This window comes from Silurus aristotelis, assembly GCF_946808225.1.
Source record: "Silurus aristotelis genome assembly, chromosome: 4".
NCBI lineage: Eukaryota > Metazoa > Chordata > Actinopteri > Siluriformes > Siluridae > Silurus > Silurus aristotelis.
In genome coordinates, this window is record NC_139577.1 from 30,720,848 (window position 1) to 30,733,901 (window position 13,054).

The 13,054-nt window shown below is 37.3% G+C and overlaps 1 long non-coding RNA gene across 1 annotated transcript; it reads right to left on the minus strand.

Annotated features, from left to right (window-relative positions):
• Window positions 1–8,868: 8,868 nt before the first annotated feature.
• On the minus strand, window positions 8,869–10,708 carry LOC310724641. The gene is made up of 2 exons (XR_014533121.1): window positions 9,882–10,708; window positions 8,869–9,625 (listed from the first exon to the last, which is right to left on the minus strand). It is a non-coding gene; the product is annotated as an uncharacterized lncRNA (long non-coding RNA).
• Window positions 10,709–13,054: the final 2,346 nt, after the last annotated feature.

Below are 13,054 nucleotides of genomic sequence, written 5' to 3' on the forward strand. Positions count from 1 at the left end.
GAATGACAGGACAGCAGGCCTCGTGCCGGAGGCCCGGGGCTACAGCGCTCCACCGCACCACCGCGATGCTCCAGTGACTCCAACGAGCTTGATAGAGAGGCTTGAATGCGGTGCATAAACACACCAAATGCGTTTTTAAGCATCAGCCTTTAGATTAATGCGAGCACGAAATGAGCAGTCATTAAGGTGCTGGGTGAAATATCACGAGCAGTCAGACTTAATTGATGTAGCGTCACATTAATGGAGCTGAATTAAAATGCTGCGAAATGTTTGCTTGTCAATCAATCCGGAGACATGGATCACATCGCAAACAAGCTCCGACACGCCCAGAGTGGGCTTGTATTAGTTTTAATGATCATCTAAATGCTATTGTGGGAAGAATCTGTACACCAGTTAAAAGGTTTTTAATGAGGAATCCGAGGAATGCACCTGCTTCAACCCTTTTAGAGCTTTCAGAGTCATGTTTTATGTCTGATCCGGTGGTATAAGAATTATTCTAGGACCTCACATGCTAACATCAGCTTTTACAATACTTGTAACAACTTGATGAATTTTTATTTCAGCTCAATTAAGCGATTCAAGGCCGCATTTCAGTGTGTATGTGCGTGCGATCGCTTTCTTCATATACATAGATTCACATATAGACGTTCAAATGAAGCAAGATCATATATGATTGGCGAATCCTGAAATTGTAAAAGTTTGGGCAGAAAATCTTGCAAAACTATATTAAAACGTGTTTAATTGTTAACAAATAGGGAAGGATTCTCCAGTGTCAATGCTTTGTGACAGAGTTAAAAATAAATCTTATTTTCTCCGAAACCTTCTGAAAGCAATAAACATAAGTAGAAACAGACAAAAATATAATTCAACAAAACTAAATTATTGTACTCAAAGATTTTTTAAGACCTGCATTTTTAGGAGCAAAATCATCTTCAGTTGATTATCTTTTTTCTTTGACATCATTCATTGTAATCCTAGACCTTTGATATAGTTCTAGTGCATCAGTACAAACTCTGACCTTTCACCCTCATTTAAAGCCAGACCTGCTCCTCTGTAAATTACAGTGCCTCATTCCAGAGGACTGCTTCACCTAGTTTATCCACGCTGGTGTTTTATTCATGCACATCACAGAAAGTGTCTTGTTAAAAGAGATTTCAATCCCTCAGTCCACTAATGAGTAGCTTGTGGGAACTTCACCTGATGTTCCCATTAGGACACACTTTTCCCTCCCTGTGATTCACACTTTCTGCTCAAAACAACTGTGATCACATGAGAACAAAACACAGAGCTGGGAAGAAAATGGCCGGATTGGACGCCAATCACTGGCGTTTTTCTCCTACTTCCTTATAGCACTAATGCTACTACTAAAAAGAATATTTCTCCCCCTTCCAGTTCTTCTACTATGACCTTAGCTATTACGACTACTATTACTCCTCCGCATACTTTTCCATCTCCTCAAACTCATACTACAATTAACAATAACGACTACGACTAATTATAATACAATAATTGCTTTTACATCTTTTTTTTATATCTTTTTATACTAATAATAAGTTAAGCAAAAAAATACTATTGACAATATTATTCCTTTTCTTTCTCCTACTATTAATATTGCTGCTACTACTAAACTGTAACTACTAAAAATACTATTATAAAGAATAATAAAATAATATTTATTACTACAAACTAGTACTTCTTCTGCATCTTTTACTACAAATAATACTTATAATAACACAGCTATAAAATACACTATTACTCATAAATACACTAAATACCATATGTGATACTTATACTTCTAATTTTTATTTGTATAGTGCTTTTAACGTTGCACATGATCTCAAAGCAGCTTCACACAGATAATGCGGTAATCCTACAGCTACTACTAATAACAATAATACAATAAATACTCCTCCTACTACTACTGCTATTACTACTGAGTCTATTATTACTACTAATAATAATTAAATTAGATTAGATTCAACTTTACTGTCATTGTGCAGGGTACAGTATAGGTATAGAGCCAAAGTAATGCAATTGATATCTAACCAGATGTGGGTAAGTGGCCTTTTTACATTAAATAGCATTAAGATAAATAGGGTATGAGGTCCATATGTACAGTGGTGAGCGTGGTTAATGTACAGAAGGTGCAAAAGGTAATAATATATGTGTATATATAGTAATATACAATATACTGTGCAAAGATACAGTATATACAGAATACATATGGGTAGAATATACAGTAGTGCATTAATGAACAAGTTATGGATGGTGCAAAAATGCATAGTGATAAGCAGTGCAAAAAAAAACAAAAAAAATCAATAATAATAATAATAACATTGCCGTTAACACTCCTTGTTTGCATCATTATCAACATTCTCCTTCTACTACTATCACTGCTACTATTATTATTATTATTATTACTACTAATAATTAATAAATGAACTCCACCTCTTAATATTAATTCTAACAGTACTAATAATATTTATACTACTGTAAACACCTCCGACTAATAATCAAATGTGGCAAAAGTACACACATACTTCACGTAAGTAGGCGTGCAGATACTCATGTGTTAAAAGACTTGTTGTGAAAGTTGTAGTACTGACTAGACTTTTTAGCTCAAGTTAAAGTAAAAAAGTTTGTGGTCTGACGTACTTAAGTAAAAAGTAGCCATTATTACTACCTGTTTTAGTGTCACGCTGGTTACTAATACTCACATCATATCAATATTAGGGCTGTCGATCGATTAAATTTAGAGCTTTCTATTCATATATTTATTAAGTCTCTGAGGCAAATATTCACTGAGATTTAGGTTGTTTTATTTATTTATGTGTCTGTGAAAAGAGGAGACAGAGACAGTAGAGAGCGCCCCCTGTATGTTTTCTTTATTACAAAAGCACAGCGTTTTGTTGTTATTATGTGTATACAAATAAAAGTAGAAAATTTGAATGATGTATTGCTCTTATCTGTACGATCAAAAAGGTTTCTGCGTTATGAGGAACAAATACCACAGAACGCGCCGGCACGTTTGTCGACCCCAGAGGGTAATACTACTAATAATAATAAAAACAATATTACTATAAATACCGTCATCATCCTCACCATAGTCATTATCCACTATAAATGCTTCTTCTCAACCTCCTCGTCATACTACTATTAATTCTAATAATACTAGTACCAATACTACTACTATTATAGGTCTGCTATAGGTTATCTTCCTCCTCCTCATCCACCTACTACTACCACCACTAATTATAACAATACAAATAAAGGTTCTCCTCTTTTCCCCTCTCATCCTCAATATCCTACTACTGTTATTAATAATTAGATTGAGAATATGCTATTAGTCCTCCTGCTCATCTTTCTACTACTACTACGAGTACTACTCCTAATATTATTAGCAATACTACTATTAATATTGTTCCTCCTGTGCTTTTATGATGAACCATATTGCTACCACTACTACTAATAATCTTCGAGGAGGTTTGAGGTGAGAAATCATGTTTTGTAGTGTACTGTGGGTGCCATGTTTTTAATATTACCCCTCATCAGTGTGTGTTGTGACATATTTTTCACAGAGGAATGCCACATTTTGGCTCCATTTTCAATATGCACATTATTACACGCCACCGCAGAGGCACGTTGAGAGGAAAAAAAGGATTTCTGCTGTTTATTGGAGTGCAGCTGCAGCGGCACTGCACAGATGTAATTACGCCTGGGATGTCGGGGGAGCTGTTCAGCGGGCAGCAATGAATTTGTCAGTCATGATGAGGGAGCACTCAAGAGACAGCATTAAGCAACAAGTCCAATGCACACTAAACTTCCATTCTTTGTGCTTTTCTGCTTGAATAAAAGCAAAATAGGCAAAAGAGAGCAACTATGAGGATTGTAAGCAACCATTTGGTGATTCAAGATATCTGTAATAAAACTGGTTCCAGACCTACATTAGCTTTTATACAGCTTGAATTTATTAATTTAACTTTAATTTCTGAAAAAAATAAACAATATAATGGAAAAATAGACATTTTTGCAGTTGTTAAATATTAAATTCAAGTAATGAGATAAAATGTCGAAATAATGAGAGCGTATGCCAAAATACTGAGATAATTCAAAAGGAATGAGTTGCGAAATCTGAATAATGAGATCCAAATAATAAAATAATATAATAAAATGAAGCACGAATTAGTCCATTGTGAATCTAAAACAAAAAACAAAGGAAAAAAAAAAAAAAAAACAGATGCAAATTAAATGCAAATAATGTGATATATCAAAGGGAGATAATAAGTTCAAATATTTGATTTTTAAAAAAGGTTTCTAGAAACCTGCGATTGTGCTTTTTCCACAATTAATCCACATCTACTGTTATAATAACCTCCCCTATGCTGAGAAGGTTTTCTACTAGATTTTGGAGTGTGCTTATGCAGATTTGTGCTCATTCAGCCACAGGGGTATTGGTAGACTCGGGTACTGATGTATGTAAAGTGAGGAGGTGTTCAATAGCGTGAGGTCAGGGCTAAATACCCGGCCACTTAAGATCTTTCACTCGAAACCATGTAAAGCATCTTCATGGAGCTGGCTTTGTGCATGGGGCATTGTCATCCTGGAACAGGTTTGGGTCTGGAAGGAAAACATTTCATGCTACACGAACCGAAAAAGTCAGTTGTCCTAATAATTTTATCTATTAAGTCATTCTAATGAACATCCTAATAACTTTAATAATAAAGTAATAGGTACTTAAGTAAAAAACATTTAGTCAAAATAATTAAACGGCATGTTGACAATAAAATAACAATCAAACCCCAAAATAATGACTTATGAATGCCAGATAATGGAATATTAAGTGCAAGTAATCAAATCATAAACAAAATCATACGTCAAATACGATGATATTCAAAATAAGTACCGTATTTTTCACACTTACGTGTTGAGTCATGGTTAAGGGATAGCTCGAGTTGCAACAGAAATCATATAAGCACAGACAGGTTTCCAAAACTTGTGCTTTTTTTTTTTGTTTTCGCCAACAGCATTACGGGTTTGTCAAAGAAACTTAGAAATGAGCATCAGAAAATAATAAGGACATATTCCTCGGTCTCCACACATGCAGTAATAGCGGAAAAATGCCGCACCAGGCTATTTCCAAAATACCGCTATTTCACATATTTCACCCGTTACACCGTGTAACAGACACTGTCTTTCATTAAAGCCTGTGTAAAGTTTATTAGTTTCAGTGTAGACCTTATTTATGTTTAAAATAAAAATCTTTGTCAAATTCAGTGTTTATATGGGTGCGCTTTATAGTCCGGAAATTACGGTAATAATAATGAGATTTTAACAATTAAATATAAATCCCAAAAAATATGATAATATGACAGAAACAAAAAGACGAAACTAAATAATGAGTTAGGAAGTGTGAAGAATGAGATAAGTTGGCATAATGAGATATCATTTATTTCATTTAAGAAAAACATTCATATTATAATAATACGTATCCGAACATTATACGGATACAAATGTAGTTTTATTATGAAGAGATATAGCAATACAGTCTTTAATCCTGTAAGTATAAAAAAAAAAAAAAAAAAACACAATCTCCTTTCTCTTTGTTGTTAAGAAGATGAAAAATGGTGAGGACAATTGAAAGAAAATAAATCAACACATTCTGACCAATCAGAACTGAGAATTTCACACCATTGTAAGAATGAAAGGCAATATAAAATACCACTGCTCTCATCTAATTACTGTTCTTTACTTTTTTTCCCCCCAACAGATCATAGCAGCCCAGCTTCCCTTATTAATCAGACACCTTGCCCTAGATAATTATGAGGGTCACAAATAATTTTCGCACTGGGCCGTGACACTGCCTTGTTTTCGTGCTCTTGTGAGTCACATAAAGAGACACAAACAGCTGCAAACAACAGAGCAATCAACGTTCCATCTGCCGCCATGGCCCACTTGCATGAACGTATGTCGCTACTTCTTTTTACTTCATGCCAACTAGGTGCCTGAGGACATGCATCCCCGAGAAAAGGACCTATTTTCTGAGGAGGAGGGAAAAAAAAGAGACTGTTTGTGAGGAAATGCCAGAGTAGCAGCGTGTTGCTTTATCTTGGTGACAGGAGTTGTTTCAAAATTTCCCCTCGCTGGTGGAAAAGTGTGGTGCAGTGCAGTTTCGGGTTGGATAACAAGAACTCACGGTCGACTGTTTTGCACCATCAAAGTAAGAGCAAATTTCATTGTTAACTGCATCACTCGACAAGAGTTCCATAAACAAATATTCAAAACAACCACAGAATTTTTTATTTTTTTTGGTGTCTCTGTCTTTAATCAGGCCACATTATAAAAGTGATTCATTTTAGGGCACGGCCTCGAAAAAGAAACCTGCAGTCATTAATAATGAGAGCAAGATGCAGTTCGAACCCACTGTGAAGCACTTGGAGGTAAGCTCCTCTTTCTTTCTCTAATACGCTAACAGCAGGAGAAGTCTCCCGGTTCCACCTGCGCGGAGCAGCTCATTTCCCTGAGGCTTCAAGCCGCACGTTCTGTCAGCTTCATCGTTCTTTGAGGCACATTAACGACATTATTTGCACCAGATTAATGGCTGTGTTTTTCAATATTTATGAAGTAGCAATAGTTTTTATTAAGCTGCATTAACACATAAACGTTTCCACCATCAATGAGAAACGCTTCCTCTTATTTCGGACAAAAAAATAAGCTCTTGTTATCAATAGTATATATGAATTCCGAACGATTTTAGATAATAGATTAAATTCAGTTGCTTACTGCAAAATCACTGTTTATTATTATGTCCTTTTGCAATAGAAAGATTTTTATCTTGAGCTGCAATGATAGTAATTTTTTGATAATTCACCAACAGCCTCAGCAACAAACCAAGCAATGGGGAAGTTGTAACTCAGTGGTTAAGACAGTGGGTTACTGATGAGAAGGTCAGGAGCTCAAGCCCTAGTACTGCCATGCTGCCACTCTTGGGCCCCTGAGCAAGACCCTTAACCCTTCATTATGGCTGACCCCAGTTTCCTGACAATGCTGCGATCTGCAAAGAAATAATTTCTCTGTGCTGTAATGTACATATGACAAATTAAAAGATCATTTTTATATATAATAATAGTAATTTATATATAAAGACATTATAAAGCATTACTGATGGGTAGCTAGACATGAACTAATTGTGTGTGATGTTATGTCGACAACACATCACTTCAATTCCGTTAATCACCTTCTAGAATGATCTATTTGAGTATGTTGCTACCTTCAGTAGGAGGGAGTGTAAAAACTCTGTCTGCATGTATGTTTCATTTGGTCCAATCCTAGACAAAAAGTCATGATAATCATAATCAGTGTTAGAGGGAAGATGTTCTACTAGATTTTGGAGTGTGCTTGTGGAGATTTGTGTTAATCAGCCAGAAGGGTGTTAGTAAAGGCAGGTACTGATGTAGTTGAGGAGGCCTGGGGTGCAGTTAGTGTCCATATTCATTGGTGTCCAATAGGGTTGAGATCAGAGCTCATCAGAGTATTGCAAGACACTCAAGATCTTCCTCTTCATACCATGTACCCCTTATTTTAATGGAGCTCACTTTCTGCACTGGGGCATCGCCATGCTGGAAGAGGTTTGAGTTTCCAAGTTCAAGTGATTGCAAAATTTTATTATACCTCATCCAAAGATGTCCTGCACCAGTGAGTGCCTATGATTTGTGGTAACATTTTGGAGAAGAACCACATATGGCAGGGAAGGTCAAGAGTCCCAATACTTGTCCATACAGTGTACATGGGTAGATCCATGAAGTACAACAATTTCTCATCAAAACACTTACAAATAAGCTACTTATTTATTTATTTAAATTTTTCTTTAATAATAATTTAAAAAACTCTCACTAATGTAAAATAGAAGGAGATACGGCTTTCAAGTAGAGCTTTCACAACTCAAATTTGTCACATTGATACGTATATGGCAATTTCTATTGACGGATATCGAAATTCCCCTGGCTTACTCTAAATCTTCTGTGTAAATGTGGGTGATAACACAAAGGGACACTTCAAAAGCACTTACTATTCAACCTGGGCCAGTGTTTTTACTCTGCGTGGATTGTGCAGGATCTCATTACAATCCATACAGGCACAAAATCCAGCTAAAATATCCTGAGTCTATTAAGCCTCATTATTGAATAAGGGGTCAATGTGACTTGTAGTCCTGTGGGTGGGATTCTGGGAGTTGTAGGAGATCTAAAGGGTATCACCCAGACACCTCCTCTCCCCCTTTTTGTTTTAGAAACACGAGGCTTTCACAGACTCCTGTCTGTTTTTCCCTGGCTCTCATTTACTTTGGTGGCAAATGTGTAATGTACATAATTCAAACAACCAGGGAATAGCTCTGGGCTCCCATCCACCTGCTGGCTTTTATTAGCTAATTAATGGTGATTTATTCGAGCATAGCCGATCGCCGTTAGGAGTCCGCAAACGCTCCGTGCATTCTGATGGTAATTATGTTTATTTGATGGCAAGTCTGCTAAAACAAAAAAAGTTCTGTCTCTTATGCCCCACAGCAATGAAAATTTCAACTCTAATAGAGATGACCTTGTGCTTTTTTTTTCCCCGTGTTTTTTTCCTCCCTCTTTCTCTCATTAGTACCTCCCATACTAATGGACTATTTACACGCATTACACTCCAAAATAATTAAAACGAGTAAGTGGATTTTTTTAAGTTTTTCAAAGGATATGCTACAGTTATATCAATTTGCCAGCAGAAAACTTAGCACAATTACTGATATCCTGTTTAATCAAATACCCTCCACCAATCACACCCTGTTTCCCCGTTACAACAATGGCTTACAGTGATGTAGTGTCACTATCAGCATTGGAAACTCTTTACAATCTCTACATCTTTTTTTAAATCAATTGACCGACATGGATTTTTCTTTTTTGGAGTTTGAATGCCCGAATGTTCATCTAGACCAGGGGTCACCAACCTTTTTGAAACTGAGAGCTACTTCTTGGGTAGCGATTAATGTGAAGGGCTACCAGTTTGATACACACTTCTAAAATAACAAATTTGCTGAATTGACCTTTAATTATATGTTATTATTAATAATTAATGATATTCATCTATGGAAAGACACTGATCATGTTGATGATTTCTCACAATAATTATCAACAATGATTCAACAAGGTAGGAAACAGATAGATGCAGCTCACTGGTAAGTGGCGCTATGGTGAGCTATTTTTAGAAAGGGCCCACAGGCGACTCACCACGGGTACCATGTTGGTGACCCCTGATTCAGACAATGCTGCTGTACACAATGCCAGTTTCTTGAAGATATGGTTTACATGTGATGGAATGGAAGAGCTTAAGGACCAACACTTTTGGGATCGAGTTACACCCATGTATCTGAAGGAGCACAAATCTCCACTAGTACATTCCAAAATCTAGTGGAACATCTGCCCAGAAGACAGGAGGCTATTATAAAAGGCTACGCCTCTACACAAAGTCAGCTCCATAAAGATATGCTTTACATGGGTTGGAGTAGGAGATCTCATGTTAGAGCTCGAACCTCAAACCCATTGAACACCTTTAGGATGAATTGGAACACTGACTGCACCCCAGGCCTCTTCACCTCACCTTCATCAGTACGTGACTTTACTAACACCCTTGTAATGGAATGATTACAAATATAATCTGAAATCTAGTAGAACATCTGCTTCTAAGACTGGAGGTTATTATAACCGGCAACGCCGCTATACACAAAGCCAGCTCCATAAAGATATGCTACATGGGTTGGAGTAGAAGATCTCGTGCTAGAGCTCGGACCTCAACCCCATTGAACACCTTGGGGTGAATTGAAACGCTGACTGCACCCCAGGCTTCCTCACCTCACCTTCATCAGTACCTGACTTTACTAACACCCTTGTAATAGAAATCTAGTAGAACATCTTTCCAGAAGAGTGGAGGTTATTATAACAGCAAATAGGAACTAAATGTAGAACTGGATGTTCAAAAAGCGCATCTTATAGTCAGGTGTCCACAAAACATTTGTCTATACAGTCAGGTATTAGTGCGTGATTATTCATGAGCTGTTACTTTAGTGTTTACTTAAATGAGTGTAAAACATCAATCTTCAAAATGTATTATGCATCCAGGCTTTGTGAAGTGTTTGGAACTTGTTTAGGAAATTTGGCTGTTAAAATAGAAGAGAGAATGCTGCCTTCTCTCCTGATTTTGTCTTTCTCTTTGCTTTTGTTGTCTTGGCAAGCAAAAAAAAAAAAAACTGCAAAAATATTGTATGTATCGACAAATTTGCAAGGGTGCACCAGGGTCTGGTGTGAGAGGGTGCTTTGTTATGAATATTGACAAAAATAACTGGTTTAGACTCAGAAAATGTAATTTTCTGAGTCTAACACAATGTGCGAATGTTTGGCAAGATATGAATAAATGTTGTAGAAAGGGCCAGCTAATGCAGCATATTTAAGAAATATTAATGCATTGGTATGGTCCTTAAACAGAAAAAGAGCTTAAAAACCTGTGTTGAAACAAAAACACAAGTGCAGGAGAATTTCTTCACACAAGCCGAGCCATCTGACAAGTCGCTGTCAAATCTACAAAAGCCCAGAGTAAGCGCGATCAAAGTTGGCCTCTTGATGTTTTCACCCTCTTGGTTGCGTATCCTTGGGGGAAAAGTGCCTTTTTTCCCCCAATCCCATTGCACACTGAATCCCAAAAGGCAAATGGGAATATAATGTACTCTGTCAAGTCACCTGGCAGGTCTCAAATGAGCGGATTAGCTGACGAAACCTGGGGTTAAACTCCGACTGCACGAGCATTCGCTCTTCCCCTGATCCTGTTTCATTGCAATTCAAACAGAAAATCTTAACAGCAGGGTGGAAAAAATAACAATATCACACAATTACGAGACGACGCCTCGAGCAATGCGTTTGGTGAAGAGAGAGCTCGCTAGCAAGGTGCCTCCGTGCTTTAAACACAACCTTGGCGATGTTTACACACTGGGAATTGAGCTTGCCTTCATGCTGAATGTGTGTAAAAATGTTATCTGTGTGATGTGAACTTGACAGACATTAAGGAAAATGTCAGCCTGATGGGATACGAAGTATACGCCGCTGTACGACCGTGAAAAGGAAAAGCTCGATAACAGCCGGAACGTTCCAGCGATGCCGAGCGTGACCCAATGATTGTGATCAATGTGAAGCAGCTTACCAATGCAGATATAAAGCCATAAAGATATGTCTTTATTATTCACAGCTGTGCTACATAAAGGTCATAGAGTATTTAGATTTGAACTATTGTGTGCTTTGTTCTCCTGTGGTTGTGCACTCAGAGTCAAAAAAGGCTTTTAATGCTGGAAAAGACAAAAAAGAAATAACAATTGTGATGTATACAGTAAACAATGAAAAGCATTTCGGTTCATCTATAAAGTTTGATTTCTTCCAAAATGGCATTCTGTATTATTTATAATTCTTAATATAAATAAAAATTCTAATATCTTATGATGGGGAGTGGTGGCTCCAGCGGTTAAGGCGCTGGGTTGCCGATCGGAAGGTCTGGGGTTCAAGCCCCGGCTGCCACTCTTGGGCCCTTGAGCAAGGCCCTTAACCCTCTATGCTCCTGGGGTCCTTTACGAGGGAAATATCAAGGTCCGTGACATCGGAGTGAAGTGGGGCCGCCTTCCCATGGGCTCACCACCTGCAGGAGGGACCGTAAGGGACGGTGCTGTGAGGATTGGGCAGCAGTCGAATGCGGGGGCCTGCTTAGACTGCCGCCCCCGCGACCCGAATTAGGGATAAGCGGGAGAAAATAAAAAAAATATATATATATATATATATATATCTTATGATTAAAAAACATCATGATTCTTGTATTTTTAATAATTAGATTAGATTAGATTCAACTTTATTGTCATTGTGCAGGGTACATGTACAGAGCCAATAAAATGCAGTATTACATAAATGCCTTAATGCATAATTTACACATAATTTTTTTTAACTTTTTTGAATTAAAACATTATGGTGGTGTACGAGGTGGTATCAAATAGTTTCGAGACGCCACCAGATGGCAGCACAAAGCTGCACACACAGTCACAGGGAGCACCGACTTTTATAAGTCAGTGTTAGAAAAGACATTGTCCTGTGTACCTTGGGAGCTGTGCAACTGGTGCTAATCTGACCACGTGCATTACCCCGTCTGCTAATCGGACCACGTGCACACCCTATAAGCGAACTTTCCTTACACATGCGTTACTCATTAGAAACAACAAGATCTTACTTCCGCACCCACCCTACTCCCCAGATTTGTCTTCTGTGCACTTCGCCCTCTTCCTGAAAATGAAAATCCATTGTCTACACCATTGCAGACATCCAGCATGAATAGCAGAAGGTGCTTGACAAAGAAGACGTACAGGATATATTCCAGAAGTGGCATAAACACTGTATTGCTATTCAAGGGGACTATTTTGAAGGTGATATTATGTAAATATAAGTAAAAAATTTGTCCAAATACATGTAAAACTAACTGTAAAATCATGCAGTGTCACAAAAATATTGTCTAGGTTTATCTCCTGAACCCGATATCTGACCCCTTATGTGACTTTTTTGTTAGGTCCAATGGGTCTGATAGACTAAAGATTTCTATTCTCAACCAGATGTTCTGAGAACTTTTCAGGGTTAATTAGAACTAATTTCTGTCCGTTTTTTTATTTTAATTTTAATACACGCCAGTTAGGAATTGCTCTTTTACCGTTATCGTTTTGTCATTTTCAGCTAACTGTGAGTTTTGCCTATTATGTTTTGGGGGCATAAACCATGTGCTATGATAACATTTCGCTATTTACAACTGATTGACAATGAATACAAAGCAAAAACAAAAGTACAAAATAAATGGCGCTGATTCTTTTGTGCAGTTTTTACCATGAAACAATTTTTACACACATTTACAAATGTTAGCATCAGTAAAATAATGCTAATCAATCCAGCACCATGAAGCGTTTGTAAAATTGTCAAAAAAAAAGCGATTGTAAAAAAGATTTTTGTCCATG